This window comes from Pogona vitticeps, chromosome 3 (genome assembly GCF_051106095.1).
Source record: "Pogona vitticeps strain Pit_001003342236 chromosome 3, PviZW2.1, whole genome shotgun sequence".
In the NCBI taxonomy this organism is placed as follows: Eukaryota; Metazoa; Chordata; class Lepidosauria; order Squamata; family Agamidae; genus Pogona; species Pogona vitticeps.
This window is the reverse complement of record NC_135785.1, coordinates 170,955,526-170,975,516: the sequence shown is the minus strand read 5'-3', so window position 1 is coordinate 170,975,516 and position 19,991 is coordinate 170,955,526. Positions and strand designations below refer to the sequence as shown.

General features: G+C 40.2%; 1 long non-coding RNA gene across 2 annotated transcripts in view; it reads left to right on the top strand.

The window, feature by feature from the left end:
- LOC140705438 (uncharacterized) overlaps nt 1-18,754 on the top strand; it is a 35,855-nt gene extending 17,101 nt beyond the window's left edge. The window contains exons 2-4 of one of the 2 annotated variants that reach the window (XR_013543457.1): nt 669-719; nt 4,505-4,592; nt 13,569-18,754. This is a non-coding gene — a long non-coding RNA (uncharacterized LOC140705438). The remainder of the gene's footprint in view (nt 1-668; nt 720-4,504; nt 4,593-13,568) is intronic. The other variant, XR_012084821.2, reaches the window with a different exon arrangement.
- Nucleotides 18,755-19,991: the final 1,237 nt, after the last annotated feature.

Genomic DNA, 19,991 nt, shown 5'->3' with positions numbered 1-19,991 from the left:
GTGTTCCCTTACATGGCAGAAAGCTCTTGGAAGAGAAGGGAGATGAAGAGAGGGAAGGAAAAAAAAGACCCAGAAAGAAGAATAGCCTACAAGAGATTAAAGCTTTTTATTCAGTATCTCTTTCGTATTCAAATTGTGCTAAGAGCTGTGTGAGAGTTAGAAGCAGGCTTGTTCAGGAGGGCTTCTAAAGTGTGTACATGGATTTCATGGGAATAGAAAAGAAGCCATGGGCTGGGTAATGAAAGAAAGATAAGATGTCTTCTATAAAACAACTCGAGAGTCATTCAATTACTTCAGCAAGCCATCAAGGAAAGCTTTGAAGATTTGAGAAAACACTGTTAAAATTTAACAGCCCCCCCCTCTTCTTTCTGTTGCAGGTTTCATACCAATAAATGTTTGTATGCAACATGAATTGCCAAAGCTATGCTTCCTCTATGAATATTGTTTACTTTAACATGCCCCCCACATCGCACCCTGGAATAACTTTTGCTGTGCTTCATAACTATGGTGATAGTCCTTTTTGTGCAGCAGAATGGTGATGCTCTCAAATTCGATCACATATAATATAAAAGATAGTCTTGCATGTTTTGTTGTTGTTGATATTATAGTTGCTAACTTTTTATTTTTTATTCATTTAAAATAGTTCCACTCTTTTTCTCTTTAAAAAGGATCAAAGGTGGCTTACATCATTAAAATACATGATTTGAATGCTAAAAACAGTAAGTATACAGATATTGAAAATAATGTCATATGCCATACTAATAGAGGTAAACGAATCCAACACCAAACACAGATTCAGAGCAATAAGGCATGGCACTCCATTCAAAAACCTGTCACAGACAGTCACTAAGGGAAAGGCTGTCTGAAGAGAAAAGTCTTTTGCAGAAGGACAGCAAAGATGGGGCCAGGCTGGCCTCCCATGGGAGGGAGTTTCACAGTCTGAATGCAGCAACAAAGAAAGCCTTCTCCCATATCCCCACCAGACATACCTTTAAAAAAAAAAAAACAGCATTGACAAAGGCTTTACATATTATGATAACCATCTCAAATGGGACAGGTTGCATTTGAGAAGCGTCAAAAGTTCCATGGGGTTGGAAAAATTATTTTTCATTTTCATTTTTATCTCTGTCTGTCTCTCTCTCTCTCTCTCTCTCTCTCTCTCTCTCTCTAGATTTCCCAAGGATCTCCCAGCTAACATGGCCAAGAGTTCTGTCCCACATGAGATTTTAATAAGTAGTGAAGCTGTTGTATATATTTCTGTCAGCCCATTTCATTGTCATAGTTTTGATCTAGGACATTCTGTGGGCAGAGAATATCTTCTGCCACTGAGCTACAATTGCTCCCTTATTTACTTCATTTATTTTAAATGTTTTCTGGCTGGCTTTCTGGATACAAATCTTCTCAAGGTGACTTATAGCAAAAAGAAAAGCAAAAAAAGGGCACCCATCCAAGATAATTTGAAATAATAAATAAAAACCTTAATAATATACATTTTGAGAGGGGTGCTGAATTACAGGAAAGGGCTATAGAAATAACTGAGTACTATGTGGTCATTATTTAAAGTGGCTATGCACTAGAGAAGATAAGGGGATCATGACAATGTCAACCCTACTGCCTTTGCTTTCCTCATGAGAATTTGACTCTTTGAAGAGGGAAAATCTATTCCATCTATATATGAATGTGCTCCATATGTGCCAATACCTCAGCATTTTGATGTGCTCATTTATATGGAGACCTTACATAGATAGTTCTCCTTTTTCAGACATCTTCACACTAACACATTTCTCTCATCATGTCCTTACATACACTTCAATGACGACTGGACAACAGTCAGCTTAGGGTAAATATTATATGATCTGGACAGGAAACTGTTGGCACGCAAGAACTAGGTGAAGGCCAAAAAGAAGTTACATAATCCTTGCCAAAGCTATTTTTAATGTATCTGCTCCTGGAACTGGAGCAAATAAAGAGCACTAGATGATGAAGGTGTCCTTGGTATATTACCCCAAAGCCATCACCCAAAATGCTGTGATTAGAGATAGATACACAAATACTTGTGTTGGTTAGTAGCTAGAGGTGCCAGTCACAAGATGACACATATATGGCTTCTTCCATTTTCTGCCGCTTGCAAAAATTCTCTACAAGTCTATGGCTCCTGAACATAAGGATGGCTGCATGTCCATTCAGACAAACAGAGTAACATTCCCTCCAACCTTCCATTTTCAGGCCTTGGTGTTCCAACAAAAGCAGCACAGAGGTGGTGCAGCAAGACTGACATGTATGGCCTCCCAGCAAATCGGTTTGTGCACATGACCACAGCTTTTGTCTCTGCCTCAGGAGTTCAGAACCACAAGTGATCTTTCAGAAGAATTTTACTTTGCTTTAGGCTCACAACAGAGGACACCCCACTTTAGTTAAGATGTCTCTTAAATCTCCCCGAAGGATTGTTTCCAGGTTCAGTTTTTATCTACATCCACTGCATGCTGATCTCATTCTCCAGATTGTGGCCAAGATGGGATGTCTGATAACATTTCCTTACATTATAACATTGTGGTCCTTAATATAGTGTTATCCTCCTCAGATGGCAAGTGAGTGGGTCAGTAGCAGCTAGGTTGTGGTCTGCTTAAGGCCAGGTGAGTATTTCCTTGGGCACATCTTGCTAAAAACAAAGATTGTCCCTCAGCTTCACTCACATGGATTTTGAAATCAGAGTCAGAAGAATTATACCCAACATACAAAGAATAGCTTGAGGTCTTAGCACAATTACCCTTCACTCTTTTGGTAATAAATGGGCAAATTCACTATGGATGATACATTTAACTTCCTTCTAAGCCAAGTCATTGTTGGCTGTCCCTGTAGTTTGCAAATACTATCACAATAGTTTTATGTGAAAATCCATGCATCATTTACTGAACTTTTCAAAATAGGCCCACAAAAATAGACAGGCCTTTCCTCTCCATGTATTTCACCATCCTGTCAACTGCTATATGCCAGTCAGTCATTTTTGGCACATTCTTGCATTGATGCATGTCAGTTTACTAGTTACCCCAAAAGTTGGGGACAACCTCAAAAACACAGACCCTGGTTGCCAGATCAGACCATTTTAAAAAATGCAGAACAAAATGGAAGGCCTCCAGGAGTTCACTCTCCACTCACCATTTTCTTCTTCTTCATTAACGAGACACTTTTAAAAACTATTTAATCCATAGATATATTTCACAGAATTGAGCTGTGCTTTGTGGGCAGGAAATCTGTTGTACTGGAGCTTGTTCTGAAGTGGAATTGATGTTTGGTTTGTCTGCTGGTGGGGGTCTGATGAATCTATACATCTTTCTGTTAGTAGAAGGGGTGGTGTGGTTTGGGCACAGAACAGTTCCACTGGTCCCGTTAATGCATACAACGCACAGCATCATGGAGTCATAATAAGTTGTAATAATAATAACCTTAGAGTGGCAGAGATGGAGGGGCCCTATGGATCATCAGGTCCAGCCCCTGTCAAGGAGGCTCAGTGGGGAATATGGGCAACCAGATACCTAAAACAGTCGCTCAACCAGTCTGTAATTATTTATACTATAACTAGTGAACCAGCTTTTGAAACTGTTCCTAGAAGCAGAATAAAAATGCTGGATTTGACACTTGTCCAGGGATGAAAATACAATTTCTGCACTTGGTAGAACCTTACCTCTAACTGAAAGAAGCTATTGAGTATGAGCCTGATAGTCAAGAGTATCAGCAGGAATTTTTACAGTGCCAGGGGACAAAGCTAAATAGTGACATATTAACAAAATGTGCACATATCACAAGGATCACTACAATAATATATTAAAATTAAACTAGGATTCTAGGAGTCATAAGCACCCTATCCCCATGAACAACCATGCTGACAGTTACTGACCAAGAAAAGATCTTGAAGTCTTGGTAGATAACTCTAAGAACATTTTGATCCAGTGTGCAGCAGCTGAGAAAATGATGAATTCTATGTTGTAGTTCATTAGGAAATGTATTGAAAATAGAATTGCTAATAAAGCTACTACAGGGATTCCTGATTTGCATTTTGTTTTGTCTATTAAATGAGGAAAGTATGAGGGCATGTTATCCAGATATAGAAAATCATGCACGATGTGGAGAAAGTGAATAATGCTTTCCCCCCTGCCCTGCTGGAACCCAGATCCATCCATTCAAACTGAATGACGGGAGATTTAGACAAAAGGACATACGTGGTTGAACTATGGACTTGGCTACCACAAATTTAAATGAAAGTGAAAGGATAATTGAGGGAGCATGCAAAATAGAGATCCTACATATCAGGCCAATCGTTGAAAACATGAGCCATGGTGTTGCACTAAAACATAGCAACCAGTTTGAACATCACATTTTAAATGTGAAGAAAACCACTATAGATTCGTTTTGTTTATGGCTAGCAAGACAAAATATCTGCATCTCCTTGTCTCACCCCATCTTTTTTCTTAAACTCGGTACCTTTTCTCTCTCTTTTAAATGACAGGTTTCATGGTATTCAGGTTCATCAGGGCAAGCATCAACCTAAATGAGCCCTAATTTCCTCAGAACCCCAGCACAAATTCCGCTGAAAAGTAAGCCTTTTTCCAATTGTACCACTGGAATAATAAATCCTATGGCAAGTGTCTCCGAGAAGTGGACATGGCCACTAGCTTTTTAAATGCATAGTTCAACCGATTAAAATCTGCCTGGTTGAACCCCTATAAACTTAGAATGGACTCAACGTTTAGCGAGGAGTCTCGCTGAAAGCTCCATAGAAACAAAGTCCACAAATTCTTTGCTATGAAAGGCATTCGGATTATTTCAGTCTCTGTTTCCTTTACTGATGACAAAGTATAAATGATGGCAAAAAGAGGGAGGAAAAAAGAATGTCAGAGGAAATACAATGGACATTTAACTATCAAAGCTCCATTCCATTACGTGCCGAGCACCTCTTTTGAGCTTTAGTCTTCAAAATACTTGCATTAGGTGAAGAAATCTTACACATCACAGTCATACTTGCCTTGCTTTCCTGCCTTCTACTGTTCTTGGAAATTGCCTTCCCCGCATTCCCCCCCCCTTTTTTTCCCTTTTGTTTTTGGCTCTTGCAAAGTGAACTGACAATCTTGCTCAGCCTGAACCACAAAATTAGGACAAAACTTTGGGTCCAGATCTAGTTCACGTTAAGATTATTAATCAAAGTTGGTAAGATTTTAAGTGCCATTTGAAATTCCATCATTTAATTTTTTTCACAGGGAAAGTTTAATCCTTTAATGTTGTTTATCACATAATTGATGGCACAGCAAGGAAGGAGAAAAAAATATAAGAATTTGACTCGAATCTCAGTATAAATCTCCGTATGTCTACTCAAAAAGAAGTCTCACTGAGTTCATTTGGACTTATTCTTAGTCCTAGGTATGGATAGAAAAGAAAATTAATCTGTTTTTCTGTTTTTCTGTTTTTCCTCCCACCTTTGAGAACCTTTTGGTAGTACAATTGATTGTCTTGATCATCTTCTGCTGCTACTTGACACCATCCTTGCTTGAATTCATTGGAAGATGCTATCATGTTACCCTTAACTTCCCAATCTTGCTTGGTTTTGAAAGCTAAGCTAGGGCCTGATAAGTTTTTGGATGGGAGATCACTAGGAAAGGCCAGAGCTATCCAGGGAAGGAATGATCATTATTATATTATGGAAAGAATGCTGCCCTTCTAATTAATGCCCAAGTAATTATTTGCAGGTAACTTAATTACTTGTAACAAATTATTTTCAAGCTCTGTGTCAGAGATGCATTTCGTAGGAGAACAATAATGGCAGTTCCTATTTTCAAGGCAGGTCTGCACATACCTATCCCGTTCAGTGTTCTGAACCTTGATCGCGGTAGCAAGTAAGTCCGAAGTGTGTTTGGAAGTTAGAGTGTGCTGTGAATTTGCAATGGTTATTCCAAACACAGAGACACCTATGTAGAATAAATTTGACCTACTGTGAAAATACTTAGTGTTCAACAGCCCTTAAAATTTCTCATTTCTCACCTGTGGTGGGGTGGTCTAGCTCATTGCTGCTGCACTCAGAAGTTTCACAGGTGAACGGAGATATGATAAGAAAGCCCGACTCAAAGTTGCAAAGCCTTATTTGCAATAGATGGTTTAATAAGGTGCACTTTAATCTTTTGTTATTTTATACATACCTTTACTAAAGTAGAATTATTAATTTACTCATGAATTTATGTCAAGCATTGCACTGCAAGCTAATTAATTTATTACTATATACCCGGTGTTTTCATGGATCACAAAGTGGGCTTATTGATTGAGGTACTTAGAACATAAAAGGCACGTTGGGAATAGAAAATAAATCTGTGACAATGGTCTAAATGTCTGTGAGCTGGCCTGTCTGTATATTTCCTCCTTCTGATCTGCTTCATTAACACAGAGAATGGAGACCACAAGAGGTGGTGGTGGTGGTGGGGAGTTGGGGCAAAACTTGATAGAGCTGCTTTTAGGACCGGATTGAGCATGCAAGCTGTGGGATTGTGAGAGCTGTCACCTTAAAAAGTAATTTTTCCCATTACATGATATGAGACAGCAGATGAGGTTGGAGGAAGTGTAGACCAAAGTCATCTGGAAATGTGGAGGCAAGGCTTGGAGCTAGCACCAACCCAGCTATAGGCTAAAGACATTGTGAAGGGAGTGTGTTCCTCCAGATGTTGTTAGGATTCAGCTCCCCTCAGCCCTCAGCAGGATACCCAAGGGTGAGAAAATAGAAGTAGTAGTCCAAGAACATCTGAAGGGCCAGGCAGACTCCATCCTTATCTTGTCCGGTCATACTTATTTTGATAGTCAGTGTGGTGTAGTGGATAGAATGATAGTGGATAGAAATGACAGACTTGGACTCAAGCGCTCTGGGTTTAAATCCCAACTCAGCCATGGAAACTTACCAGAGGCTAGCATGGGTAAAATCAATTCCTTATATATCTCATATACCTTAAAAACTATATAAGGTTCACTTAAAAACTATATTAGGTTCACCTTAAAAACTATCTTAGGTTCACTTGGCAGCACATAACAACATACACATTTTGGGTGGGAATTTGTCAACTACAGTCCGATTCTACCAATGGGCTATCTTTTAAATGTATCTAACTCTTAATATGCCTTAAAAGGTGTTATTGTAAATAAATACCCTGTTTCCCTTAAAATAAGACCTAACCTGAAAATAAGCCCTAGTAGGATTTTTCAGGATGCTCGTAATATAAGTCCCATTCCAAAATAAGCCCCAGTTCAGTGAAACCCCACCCTCCCACCTTGTGCAGCAACCAGAAGAAGATGACATGACTGTATTTGAACAAACGTACATTGTTGTACATCTTTTTTTAAAAACAGCATCCCCTGAAAATAAGCCCTAATGTATTTTTGGAGCAAAAATTAATATAAGACCCTGTCTTATTTTTGGGGAAATAGGGTAGCCAAAGTAGGGACATCTGAACCATGCTGATGACTTACATACTAAGCAGGCTTAGTTGTCATCTTGCCAGCTGTTTCATGCAATAGCATTAAAGACCAGTTCAATACCAAGACTAACATTTTATTGGGGCTATTATGTATATCTTTTTATATCCATTCCTTTTTGTTTTTAATTCTTTTTGTGGACAGTTTATACATTTTAACTGAAATAAAGATAATGGTCTGAATATCCAGAATCCTATTGGGGATTTAGGATTTCATAAGGGAAATTGCTTATGTCTAAGACATGGCCAGCCACTCATTAATGAGGTACCAACTGAATTCTTGGACATTCACCCTACCACATGATTTGGTGCACACAAAGGAATGAGTGCTCCGCCATGGTGCTGAGTGACTCCGAAGTCCCCGTGATATTTCATTCTTAGAGATAGTTCCAATATTGGGAGCCCTATGGCTTGGGACAGACATTCGGCCAATTCTGCTGTTATGATTTGGGTGTCTACACAGCTGTGGTCCTTGTCAAGAATACCCTCACAAAATCTCAGAGGGTTATGTGATTGTTGAGGCTTTGTGTTACATTGTTTGAGTATATCCTTGAGTGGCTTGCCATACACTTGGCATAAATGGTGAGCTGGTCATTGGATCAAGAAGCTCTGGCTCAACTAGAGATATTGCTATAAGAGGCATGAAGCACTGGAGGAGTGAAGCCAGCAGTGCAAGTAGCTCATCTCACTCCTAGTATGCGGCGCAGCTATGAAGCTGCTTGTGAAGAATTCTTTTGCATTTTACTGTGGAATAGGCTCGGGTAGACCATGCCCTGTACCACCACCCCATGTCACCAAAAACAAACAAACAAAAACAAAACAACAAACAGTTTCAAGTAGGTCGGGTTTGAGAGGAGATTTGCACGGGGCAATCTGAAATCAAATTATTTAAAGCTGTGACACTTTGTGCAATTTGTGGGGTGTTTAGAATCTGTGAGCTGTTACGTGCATCAAGTGTAGGGCCCATCTACCCAATTACCTTTTGGGGTTCAAATTTGATACTACTCAGCAATCCAGCAGGCTGCTGGATAGTACATTGGTGGACCTTAGGATTCGAATTTTGAACTTTTTACAACATACAGTGGTGCCTCGCTTTACGATTGCCCCACATTACGATGAATCCGCTTTACAACGATCTTTTTGCAATCGCAATTGCAATCGCAAAACAATGGTCCAAATGGGGGAATTTCGCTTTGTGATGATCGGTTCCCTGCTTCAGGAACCAATTCTTGGCAAAACAATGATTTTTAAACAGCTGGTGGGCAGTTTCAAAATGGCCGCCAGGTAACTAAAATGGCTCCCCGCTGTGTTTAGGGATAGATTCCTCGCTATACAGGCAGCGAAAATGGTTGCTGTGTGAAGGATCTTCGCTGGACGGTGAGTTTTAAGCCCATTGGAACACATTGAAAGGTTTTCAGTGCATTTCAATGGGGTTTTTATTTTTGCTTTACGATGTTTTTGCTTAAGAGTGATTTTCTTGGAACGGATTATCACCGTTAAGCGAGGCACCATTGTACTAAAGTTATGCTAAGGGAGCTACAGGAGGTGGTGAGTCACCTCAACTTCATTTGTGAAGCCCCTAGTGGGGCTTTTTTGGAGATGGCTTTGTGGGGCCATGAGTGGTTTAGCGAGGCCACATCATAGATAAAAAAATTGTTTGCAGATCCTTAATGGATTTGACAGTAATTTTATTCTGGTGAGATGAGTTGCTCTCGGGAGCTGAGTCCCAAGTTCTCTCTGATCATCAGGATACGTATCACCGGGAGGCCAATGGTGTGCCGGCCTGTGACCAATGGAATGGAATGACACCGAAGTCACCCTGGATCTCACATTGGAATTCTTTCCTATTCTTGGAGCCTTATGGTTATGGGTGGATTTCTGGACTAATTCTGCAGTCACATTTTGGTGTGACAATTTGGCAGTAGTCTATGTGGTGAATACTCTCACATCAAAATCGCAGAGGTTTATGAGACTATTGCAGGCATTACACTGTGCTGTTTGGCAGGAGATGAGTTGCACTTGGGCAGAGTTTCAGGTTCACCCAGCTGCTACTGGGTCATCAGGATATGGCATTTACGCTAGAGGCCGATTGTGTGCAGGTCATGGCCACTGGAATGGAGTGACACCGAAGTCGCCCGTGATCTTGAGCCAATTCAGCAGTCACCTTTGGTGTGACAATATGGCAGTTGCCCATGTAGTGAACACCCTCATGTCAAAATCACAGAGAGTCATGAGCCTGGTGAGAGCCTTTATGCTGCACTGTTTGGTGTATAATATCGTGTTCCAAGCTTGTCACATGCCTGGTGTAAAGAATGAGCTAGCTGACACCCTGTCCTGTCAACAGACCGACCGTTTCAGGGTGTTGGCCCCGGAAGCTCAAGCTTGTCCATATTGCTGCAAGAAATATGGAGCACTGGAGGAGTGAAGCCAACAGTGGCAATCAGTTTAGTAATTGCTTCCAGTACCAGGTGCAGCTACGCAGCTGCATGTGAGGAATTTTTCCTTTTTTGCAGTGCAGAAGGCATGGGTAGACCATGGCCTATTACAGTTGACCAGTATTGGCTAGTACAGAGTTCATCTCCATCGGAACGGTTTGGCTCCCCGCACCATTTAGGGGAACATGTTAGCCGAGATATGAGGACTAGCCTTGGATCAGTGATACAGCATCCTGACATACAGGCCACCGGCGAGAACTGTATAGAAGTTATGGTTTTCACTTATTGGACTTTGGTATGGGCCTTTTTCTCAAGGATCTACAAGGGAGCCTTTGAGCCGAAATTTTCATCTTGGTTGGTGGGCTTGGGGCATATAAATAGCCCCAGGCCATGGCAGGTAGTGTGAAGACAAGAGTTGGGTTGAGTTCACGGTGAACATGTGGTGTGAGAATTACGCCATCTCTGTCAGGTGTGTCCAGTCGTGCATCAGATGAGAGGTGGATTTCCATAGCGGGACCTCCCAGCCAGCAGCCCACTTAGGGTCACGAGACTTGGTGGGTTGAGAAGGTGGAGCACAGAACACCCAAATGCATGGTGTACAATGGACAGCATGATTCAGAAATACGAGTTTCCCCTGCTCTATGAATTGTTCAGACGTATAGGCTACTCTGGATTGAAAAGCACTACAGTCAGCCCCCCTTGTAGCTGGGGGACTAGTTTAAATAGTTAATAAAGTGTCTCGCCTCTTTATTTCCAGGCTGTGGGAGCAATGAAATCAGCACCTCATTAAAAAGAAGGAATTTGCTGCCAAGATTTGTGTTGATTCCTTCATGCAACCATAGCTACCTCAGTGGATGCAGCCAACATCTAGGCTCGCACAATAGTCAATGAGTTAAAGAGTAGACGTTTGTTTGGATGGGGATGGCATTATATACCAATGTGATGAGAACTATTGCTATTGCATCACTTCATCTATGATCAATACTTGTTCTGGTCTTCCATCAGACATTAAGTAAGTGGCATTCAGACTGGACTGATGACTGAAGCCACTGAAACTCATGCTGGGTGATCTCTATCTTGCCCTCCTTCCCTTTTCACATGGGCACCCCACAAAGCAAAGTGTTGTCTGAGATAACAAGTGCTTGCCATTTTCATAATGTCTTTAGACTCCATTAGCTCAGGTCCTACGTACATTTTCAGGAAAATCAGCTACTGAGAAGCTGCAGACTTGATAGACAGACAGACAGACAGACAGACAGACAGACAGACAGACAGACAGACAGACAGACAGACAGACAGATAGATAGAGAGAGAGAGAGAGAGAGAGAGAGAGAGAGAGAGAGAGAGAGAGAGAGGGAGAGGGAGAGGGAGGAAGGAAGGAAGGAAGGAAGGAAGGAAGGAAGGAAGGAAGGAAGGAAGGAAGGAAGGAAGGAAGGAAGGAAGGAAGGAAGGAAGGAAGGAGCACTTCTTGGAAAGTTCAATGAAATGAGAATCCATCTGGAACAGGTATACACTAGAGGACATGTTGTTCAAAGTTCTTTCAGGCTTAGTGTCATTCCTAATGTACAACCCCAATGAGGATAGGGGGGAAAAGGAATGATATTGTCTCTTTTGGCAGTATTTTAATTGCTTATATGTTGCACAACTCATATCTTGCTATGAAATAAGGTATAAAGTTGGAAAACAGCAGAAAACAAACTGGATTTTCATGGTGGCAAACTAGTTTAAAGACAAATGACCTTAAGGCAGCTTAATGCAATCACACTTTAAACATGGTGTGTTTGGGGAATGCACAAGCCAGAGGTCAAGGATAAGCATGTATTTCCCATTCTGTATGAAGATGTTGCCTAGCACATTATAAAGAGAACTAACCAAGATAAATGCATGGCCCTAACCGAATAGGGTTGGAAAGTCCAGCTGGCATTTATACACAAGTTTAAAGCCATTAAAATATTCCCACCTAATATTTGCTTTACATGACTGAATAAATTATATTTATAAATGCTAACCCTCAGTAGCCATTCTACACAAATTGCCTCATTAAAATACAAATATTTTATGCATACGAACTCTTAATTTATCTTATTTTAGCAAATGCCACCGTGAGAGTTGTAACGAGAAGCTAAAAACTCTCAAATAATTTTTCTACCCATTTTAAAAATCTATGCTGATTGTTCTGCAAACAAACTACTTTGGATTTGAGGACCAACTTTAAGTGTAAATGACAAATGATGAATACCTACCAACCTTTGGGACAAATTGCAAATATTCTTGTGGAAAGACTTGGACAAAATAGAATGTAGATATTGAAGGTATGTATATATGTTAACTTATGAATCATTTTCCCCCCAAGACTTTTTGTTATAGGCTTGGGCTTTAAAAAGAGAAAACAGTTTTAGTTGGGTCATCACCCATTTTAGTTGGGTATCAATAACCGAAATATTAATACGAGACTTAATTTTTGTTAAGGAAAAAGCCCACATGATCTCTTGCATTATGATTTGGAATGAATGGAGTAAGTTGTCCAATCATGTGGTTCAAGCTTACTGGAGTGGCAGGATAATGAAGTATGGAAAAAATAGTTCTGTGGATAATCTAGGCTGACTTCATAGTATAGAGGGTAAACAATAACTTATTTAATAACAATAACAATAACAATAACAATAACAATAACAATAACAATAACAATAACAATAACAATAACAATAACAATAACAACAACAACAACAACAACAACAACAACAACAACAACAACAACAACAACAACAACAATAATAATAATAATAATAATAATAATAATAATAATAATAATAATAATAATAATAATAATAATAATAATAATAATAATAAATAAAAGAGTTTAAACTGAGGAGTTGTAGCTAGCAGTTGTGCCAGATGATTCCCCCCCCCCTTGACTTTGCGCGGGTCAGTTTTATCAGCTGGTTTTTCCTCTGGTACAACATATTTTAACAAAGCATTTGTTACACCAGTTTAAGATGGAAGGTCTAGTAGACACTGCTATAGCAGTACTGTAACATCTTTCAATTTGTTATTTAAAAGATAAGTCTATTTGCCTCATTCTAGGTTGTGGCCCTTATAAAGGGCTTTCTTCAGCCATGTTACATAAGAGCCTCTTTTGCCCATCCAAGGTGCAGTTAAACGAGACAAAATTCCTCTGGTTGTCAGGAAATGGCAGAGATTTTGGAGAATGATGGAATTGTGGTGCTTACAGCGGTCACTGAAGAAAGTGCGTGAGGCTGAGCTGCTCCAAGTGTACCAATGAGGTTTTAAGATCTTCAGAGGAGGCCTTTCCCTAGACCTACTGCCTTCAGTGGGAAATATGGGGCGTGAGTGAGAGAGGCTTATCTTCCTGGCTTCTCCCAGGCTAGTCATTCCCTGCCAAGATGGCTGGAAAACCTGTCCCTGCCTAACAAACCAAATCCTTCTATTCAGAGAAATGTTTGACTTTTAAGCTGAGCTCTTCCTGAAAGGAGTTTTGATGATAGGACTGAAAAAGGCAACAGGATGATGCTGAACTGGCAACTCTGAAGTAATTTGGGGATTCAGCCTGGCATATTGCAGATTGTCCTGAGATCTACCAATGACTTCACATTTATTCTTATCCTCACAGGAGAAGAAACCTCACAGGTGATGACAAAACACTGCCAAATTCTTCTTGTTCCACAAGAGAAGGAAGCATTTGACTGTGCTCTTGACGGCAGAAGAGAAAAAGAACAAGAAAGACGTTTTGTGCAAATGAAGCAAAAGGGTTGCAAATAATTCTTTATGTAAATAATGCAGCTTGTGGGAAATGTCAGTTGTTGGTCATCTTGTTTCATAGTCTTGTAAGGATTAAAAGCATTGCAGAGAGTGCTTGTGTCTCTTTCAAATATCAGTGATTGTTGCTCTGCTTGCTCTTGGTGTGTTTGTGTGTGATTCACTTCTCAGAACAAAAGTACATATACTTTGTGCAGACAGTTTGTGGAAGTTTCAGAGACCTTGGCAAGGAAAAAAAAAGGAACACTTTCTAGAAGTGAAAAATCTCGTATGACTGACAGTTCTTTCTTGAGGTATCTCATAATGATGAGATGGTCAAAATCAATGAGGAGAAAGAATCCAGCAATGTTACACCTTGGTTTAGAAAACATTGCTTCTTTTCCTTTGTTCTCCCTCAGCATTGCAGCTTTCTGCCTGAAAAACTTTTCCACATCTGAGAATACTGTTGTGTTGGTCTTTAAATGTATTGTTGTGTCTCCATATTGTTTATCTGATGCTTGTCACACAATGACACAATCTTATAAACATTGCCAAAGAATTTGCATGGTAAGATATCACAAAGGCACCCCTCATTGACTCACAAGGGAATGCTTGTCTGATCACAGATTTTAGCTCTGAAATCTCTGGGATGAAGATATTCATAGACCTTGTATTGGTGGGTATCTTTTGTGTGTAGTGATCACTGGTCCTTGTGGCTGGGTAGAGTTTGTTGACCTTTTGCAGGCTGTGTTTTTCAGTGCTGGGAGCCAAGGTTTGTTGAGTTTTAAACTTTCTTCTTTTTTGTTGAAGCTCTGCTGGTGTTTGTGGATTTCAATGACTTCCCTGTGCAGTCTAGCATAATTATTGCTGGTGTTGTCCAGAACTTCTGTGTTCTGAAATAGGATTTCATGTCCAACTTGTTTCAGGGCATGTCCAGCTACTGCCGATTATTCTGGTTGTTTTAGTCTGCAGTGTCTCTCATGTTCTTTGATTTTGGTGTGAATGCTGCGTTTTGTGGTTCCAATATATACCTGCCCACAACTGCAAGGTATCCGGTATACTCCTGCAGTGGTGAGGTGGTCCCTTCTGTCCTTTGCTGACCATAACATTTGTTGCATTTTTGTGGTGGGCTTGAATACTGTTTGTAGGCTGTGTGTTTTCCCCATGCAGTCCATGACCCCTTTGATGTATGGTGGAAATACTTTATTTGTGGGTGGCTGTTTTTCTTCTTCACCTTGGTTTGATGGTTTGATGGCTCTTGTGATTTAATTTTTGGAGTAGCCATTTGCCTGTAGGGCCCAATTCATATGGTTAAGTTCGGTGCTGAGAAATTGAGCTTCACAGTTCCAATTTGCACGGTCTACCAGTGTTTTGATTATGCCTCTTTTTTGTGTGGGTGGTGGTTGGAGTTTTTTGTATAGGTACCGGTCTGTGTGGGTGGGTTTTCTGTAGACCTTGTATCTCAGTCGGAGGTCAGTTTTGCGTACAACCATGACATTTAAGAAAGGGAGTTGGCCCTCTTTCTTTTTCCATGGTGAATTGTATACTTGGGTGGATGCTGTTGAGATGGTTTAGAAATTCTTCCAATTTTTCTTCACCGTGGTTCCAAATTGCGAAGGTGTCATCCACATATCGGAACCAGACTGTGGGTGCGAAGGGTGCCGAAGCCAGGGCCTGTTTTTCGAAATGTTCCATGTTTGCTATAACCGGGCTGAGGGGGCTCCCCATGGCCACTCCATCTGTCTGTTCACAGAATTCATTATCCCACTGAAAATAGCTGGTCATTAGGCACCAGAGGACAGAGTGCTACTCCTGTCCTCTGAAGATACTAGCCACAGAGACTGGCGAAACGTTAGGAAGAACAACCTTCAGAACATGGCCAAAGAGCCCGAAAAACCCACAACAACCATTACTGTAGATCCCGGCTGTGAAAGCCTTCGCGAATACAAAGCTATTTTTGTTAGTTTCTTTACATTTACAGAGATGTCAGTGACAATTTCAAAAGGCCAAGTATTCAGATGCAAGTTTGGAAGGAATGAATGAAGTCCTTAGTCTCCCACTGAAGTCTTTGGGAGGTTTAAATGTAAATTTAACAGAGCTGCATGGTTTATTTTTTATTTTTATTCCTTTTATCCAGTCCGTATAAAACCACTGGCAGTGTTGAAAGCACCTTGATTGCATTTGGAAGCTGCAGTTCCAAGACCTGACACGTTAGGTCTCACATCGCTCCCTTCGTTTCCACTAAATATTTGCAAATTATGTAAATAGTCAAGTGCACCCATGAAATGTGATACAAAGGAGACAAACATTATTGTTCATTATCATATTCATGTTGCTGGCACAGGGCTTTCAAGCTAGAGGAGTTATTGCAGGCTTCAGTCAGCAGAACTAGGCCGACATATCAACCGTTCAACTGGTTCCTCTTTGTCACGTGGCACACTTGCTTATCTCCCTTATAAAAATGATCTTTGCAGAGAAGATCACTTTGATCAGTAGATGATTGGAATAAAAGATTTTTTTTAAAACAGAAAGTCATCCACAGGCATGCCAAAAATGTTCAAAGGAATTGCCTCACTGTTGATTTGCATAATATTTTCAGATTCATTTAGGAAAATGACAAATCACCCTTGAAAGCCCACTCAGTCAAAATATCAAGAAACATGTGCCAAGGCTTGGCGCATACCTCAAAAACTTAATATGACATAATTTGAAAAAATTCCAATCATCCCATTAATAATGAAAAGATGCAAAGTTGGGATCATATAACATTTATTTGAAAATAAAATGCTCCTATTGAACTTGTAGGCAGTCTAATTCTAGGATCTTTTCAAGACAGCAGGGAAGGAAGAACTATATTAAATATAGAAGTGGAAGCCTTTCCATTCAAAAGAAATTCCCCTTCTTCTGCTGGATTCTGAATTTCTGATTATTATTATTATTTTACTTCAATGATCTAAACTTCAGGACAGGGAAGACAGAAGAATGTGAACATTACTTTTCTGTACTGGAAACACTAGCTGTTTCGCTTTCCTACATGACAATCTGCCCTATGACAAAATCTCTGTCCTTCACACAATTATTAACATCTTTCTGTTTCCCTGTTTGCCTATACATCTAAGCCATATTCCGATTGAATCAAGAGATGACATGGGGATCATGCTAGTCCTGTGCTTTTTCATTGCACACTTGCATATAGAGGGCAATGGATGGGAAACAGTGTCTCTGCTACCTCTGGGGATCCTCTATGTGAATTACAATCCTGATTTTTTCAGTTCTAGTTCCAGTTCTTATATATATGGGAGCATCAGAGAGATACAGGAGGCTCCTCCCTTCTAGATGCATCTCCCTTTATGTGATGTGGGCTACAGAAGCAGGGACTGAGGAAGTTGGTTAGTGTATTCTCCCTCCTCTTGTGTTAATTCAGCAATTTTTTCAGTGTTCAATGCCCATTACAAATTATAGGCACCCAGTTCATTATATACTCAATAAAAGGACTGTTTTCCCAAAGGTCATATTCAGGGCTGGGCAGACTGGAACGGCACCAGCATATGTACACTAGCATAAGTGCGCCATCTGCACACAAACATGTATATTCATGCCCTCTCTTTCATGCAAACACATTCATAACACTCTCTTTCAAGGATAGTTGAGTTCAGGCACAGTATCTTTCTGTCACGTGTGTACACATGTAGAAATTTGTTTTGTGCATGGGGTGTACATGCTCACACAGACAAGTTCCGACAGCTACACTTCTTTTAGTGTAATTGCTGGATCAAGTCATCAAGCTCTAACTGCAATAGAAGGACACCTGCTGCTGGTGCCATACAAAGATACAATGGCATCTTCTACCATCTTCTATCTTGGTCTCAATTTTAGAAGGCAACAACAGGAGAAATGGTGAAGAATAGGTCAAGGCCAAAGGTGAAGAAGAGACTGGAAGGCAAAGGAAGGAGGTGGTATGTGGGCAGGGGGCAAATAAGAGAACAGAAATCAAGTCTGGGGCTCATGTTCCTCATATATGTGTGTGTGTGTGAGAGAGAGAGAGAAAGAGAGAGCATGGGGAGAGTCTGATAGGCACACACAGAGAGAGTAGAGCATCAAAATTTGGTTGTTGTTGACAATTGATTTTTCTCACATTCAAATTTTGTGAATTCTTCTAAACACTGGGGGTTCAGGGGCCGATTCCCTATCCCTTCAAACCAAAGCCCACCCCGACTCCAAGAAAAATAAAACAAAAGTGAAAGTCACCAGAAGCCCACTTCTACTTTGGCTTTTAAAAATGTTTCAAATGTGAATGGTTGTGGTGAGGGCTGAAACCTGTTTAAATCGACACTCGGGCACTCCTGGAAGTTTCCCAGTCTGGAAACTCATCTTTTGAGCCAAAAAACGACACACACTTTTCTTTTTCTTTTTTCTTTTGGTAGAGCACTGAAGCTTGCAAACATGATCTTGTGGGAAACATGTACCACCGGTGCTATGATTTCCATCATGTTTTGAACTTGATAGGCTCAACATACCATATAAACTGATTTTCTCTGTCAGAACTAATTAGCTCTGAGTTGGATTGTGACCAATATGTTTAGCAGGAATTGGGATCTCCTGGGTACATTATCAATCCTGTTGAAACAGCCCAACAAACTTGAGGAAGAGAGAAACACATTACAGAGACGCAGCCATACATGCATAACAAAAGCACGTCTGAAAGCACACACTTAGGACATCGTTTACATGGAATGTTCTGTGAGAATGATAGGATAACTGCAGCATACCCAATATTCCATAGTTGGTGGATACAGCAATGGTTTGGCCCTTACTATACCACTGAATATTATGCATCTCATCCTGAGTGTTAAATTTTTTTTTGTACAGTCTTCTTTTTACCCTGACTTAAATACAGTTGCAAGAATATGCCCCAACCCTTTGAACATGTGCAGCTTTAGCTTTAAGAAACTCCACTAATTGGAGTGCCAAAAGCACCAGATCGGGATTTGTTAAAGACACAACATAAATCCCAGTTTTATTGCTTCTTTTGATAGCAAATCTAAACAGAAATCCTGGAGAAAATCTTCAAGCACCTAAATTTTATGTGTGCTCCAATAGCTTTTTCTCTTCCCCCAGGGAAAGAATGATACCTCTGTACAAGCATCGGAGATCCAGAAACTCATTGCTCCCACAAGTATAAATCTCTTTGTATATTTATTTATTTGACAGGGCTGGAAATCATATCAGAGTCATTTTTTATAAAAAGCTGCAAACGAAGACTGCTGCATGAACTGTTTGTCATGACACACAGGTCTTCCTGCACGTGCTGTCATTGAAATCAATGGTAGCAACAATACCCTTGTGCCACTCCCATTCATTTCAATGGCAATGCATACCAAAGAACTTTCCACTGAGTTTATAGATATTAAAAAATGCATTCTGCAAATAGTTTAAAGTGACCCATGGCAATGTAATCATTGTCCCACCAAATATACCAAGTTATATTTATTTCTTTGTTTCATTTTTACCCCGCCCATCTAGATTCAAGGATCTACTCTGGATGGCTTACAGAATATAAAGATAAAAACAGCATTAAAATAAGTTTGACCATAAGAGCAAAAAGTCAATAAAGAAAACAGGATCCAAGATGGGATAAAGAAGCTATGTAATGGGAGGGTTGAAGGCCATCTCTGTTGACCTGATCAGTTATTCTCGCATCATGCACCCACTTACAAGAATGTCAAGCTTACAACATGTCTGGGGGGGTCAGAAAACCTGGGATTTGACCTGTGTTAAAACCATGCTGAATTTCACATTCAAACAGTGAATTCCAAAGTCGCATTTATTTTCCTCTGAGCTGTATTATTTTGTTAGGAAATGAGTTACAATAAATGGCCACCAGAGGGTGGTTTATATTTACACACTGTTTTCTTGGCTTGCTTAAGCCGTTGTGAATGTTACAGCCAGTTTTAAAAGGGAGCATTTGAATTACTCAGTAAGAATGCAGGAAACAACTCAAAAACCAATTGACTTGAGTCAGCTAAAATTAAAACACTATAAATTGTGGGTTTCTTTGAGAAATGTAGACATGCTCTGAGATGTAAAGCCAGTATGTGGGGGTATGAAGAGGCCAGATGTTGCCACAATGATGACTTCGTGAAGTAAATACCAGTAAAATTGTTGGGCCTCAGAGGGAATCCTGCACACAAGTTCACCAAAAAGCAGTGTTCTATCAAGAGCAAACTTACAGTGACTAAATGGTTGTTGGGGCACACTAGTCACAATTGACAGAATTCTCATATAAACACTGGCAAAG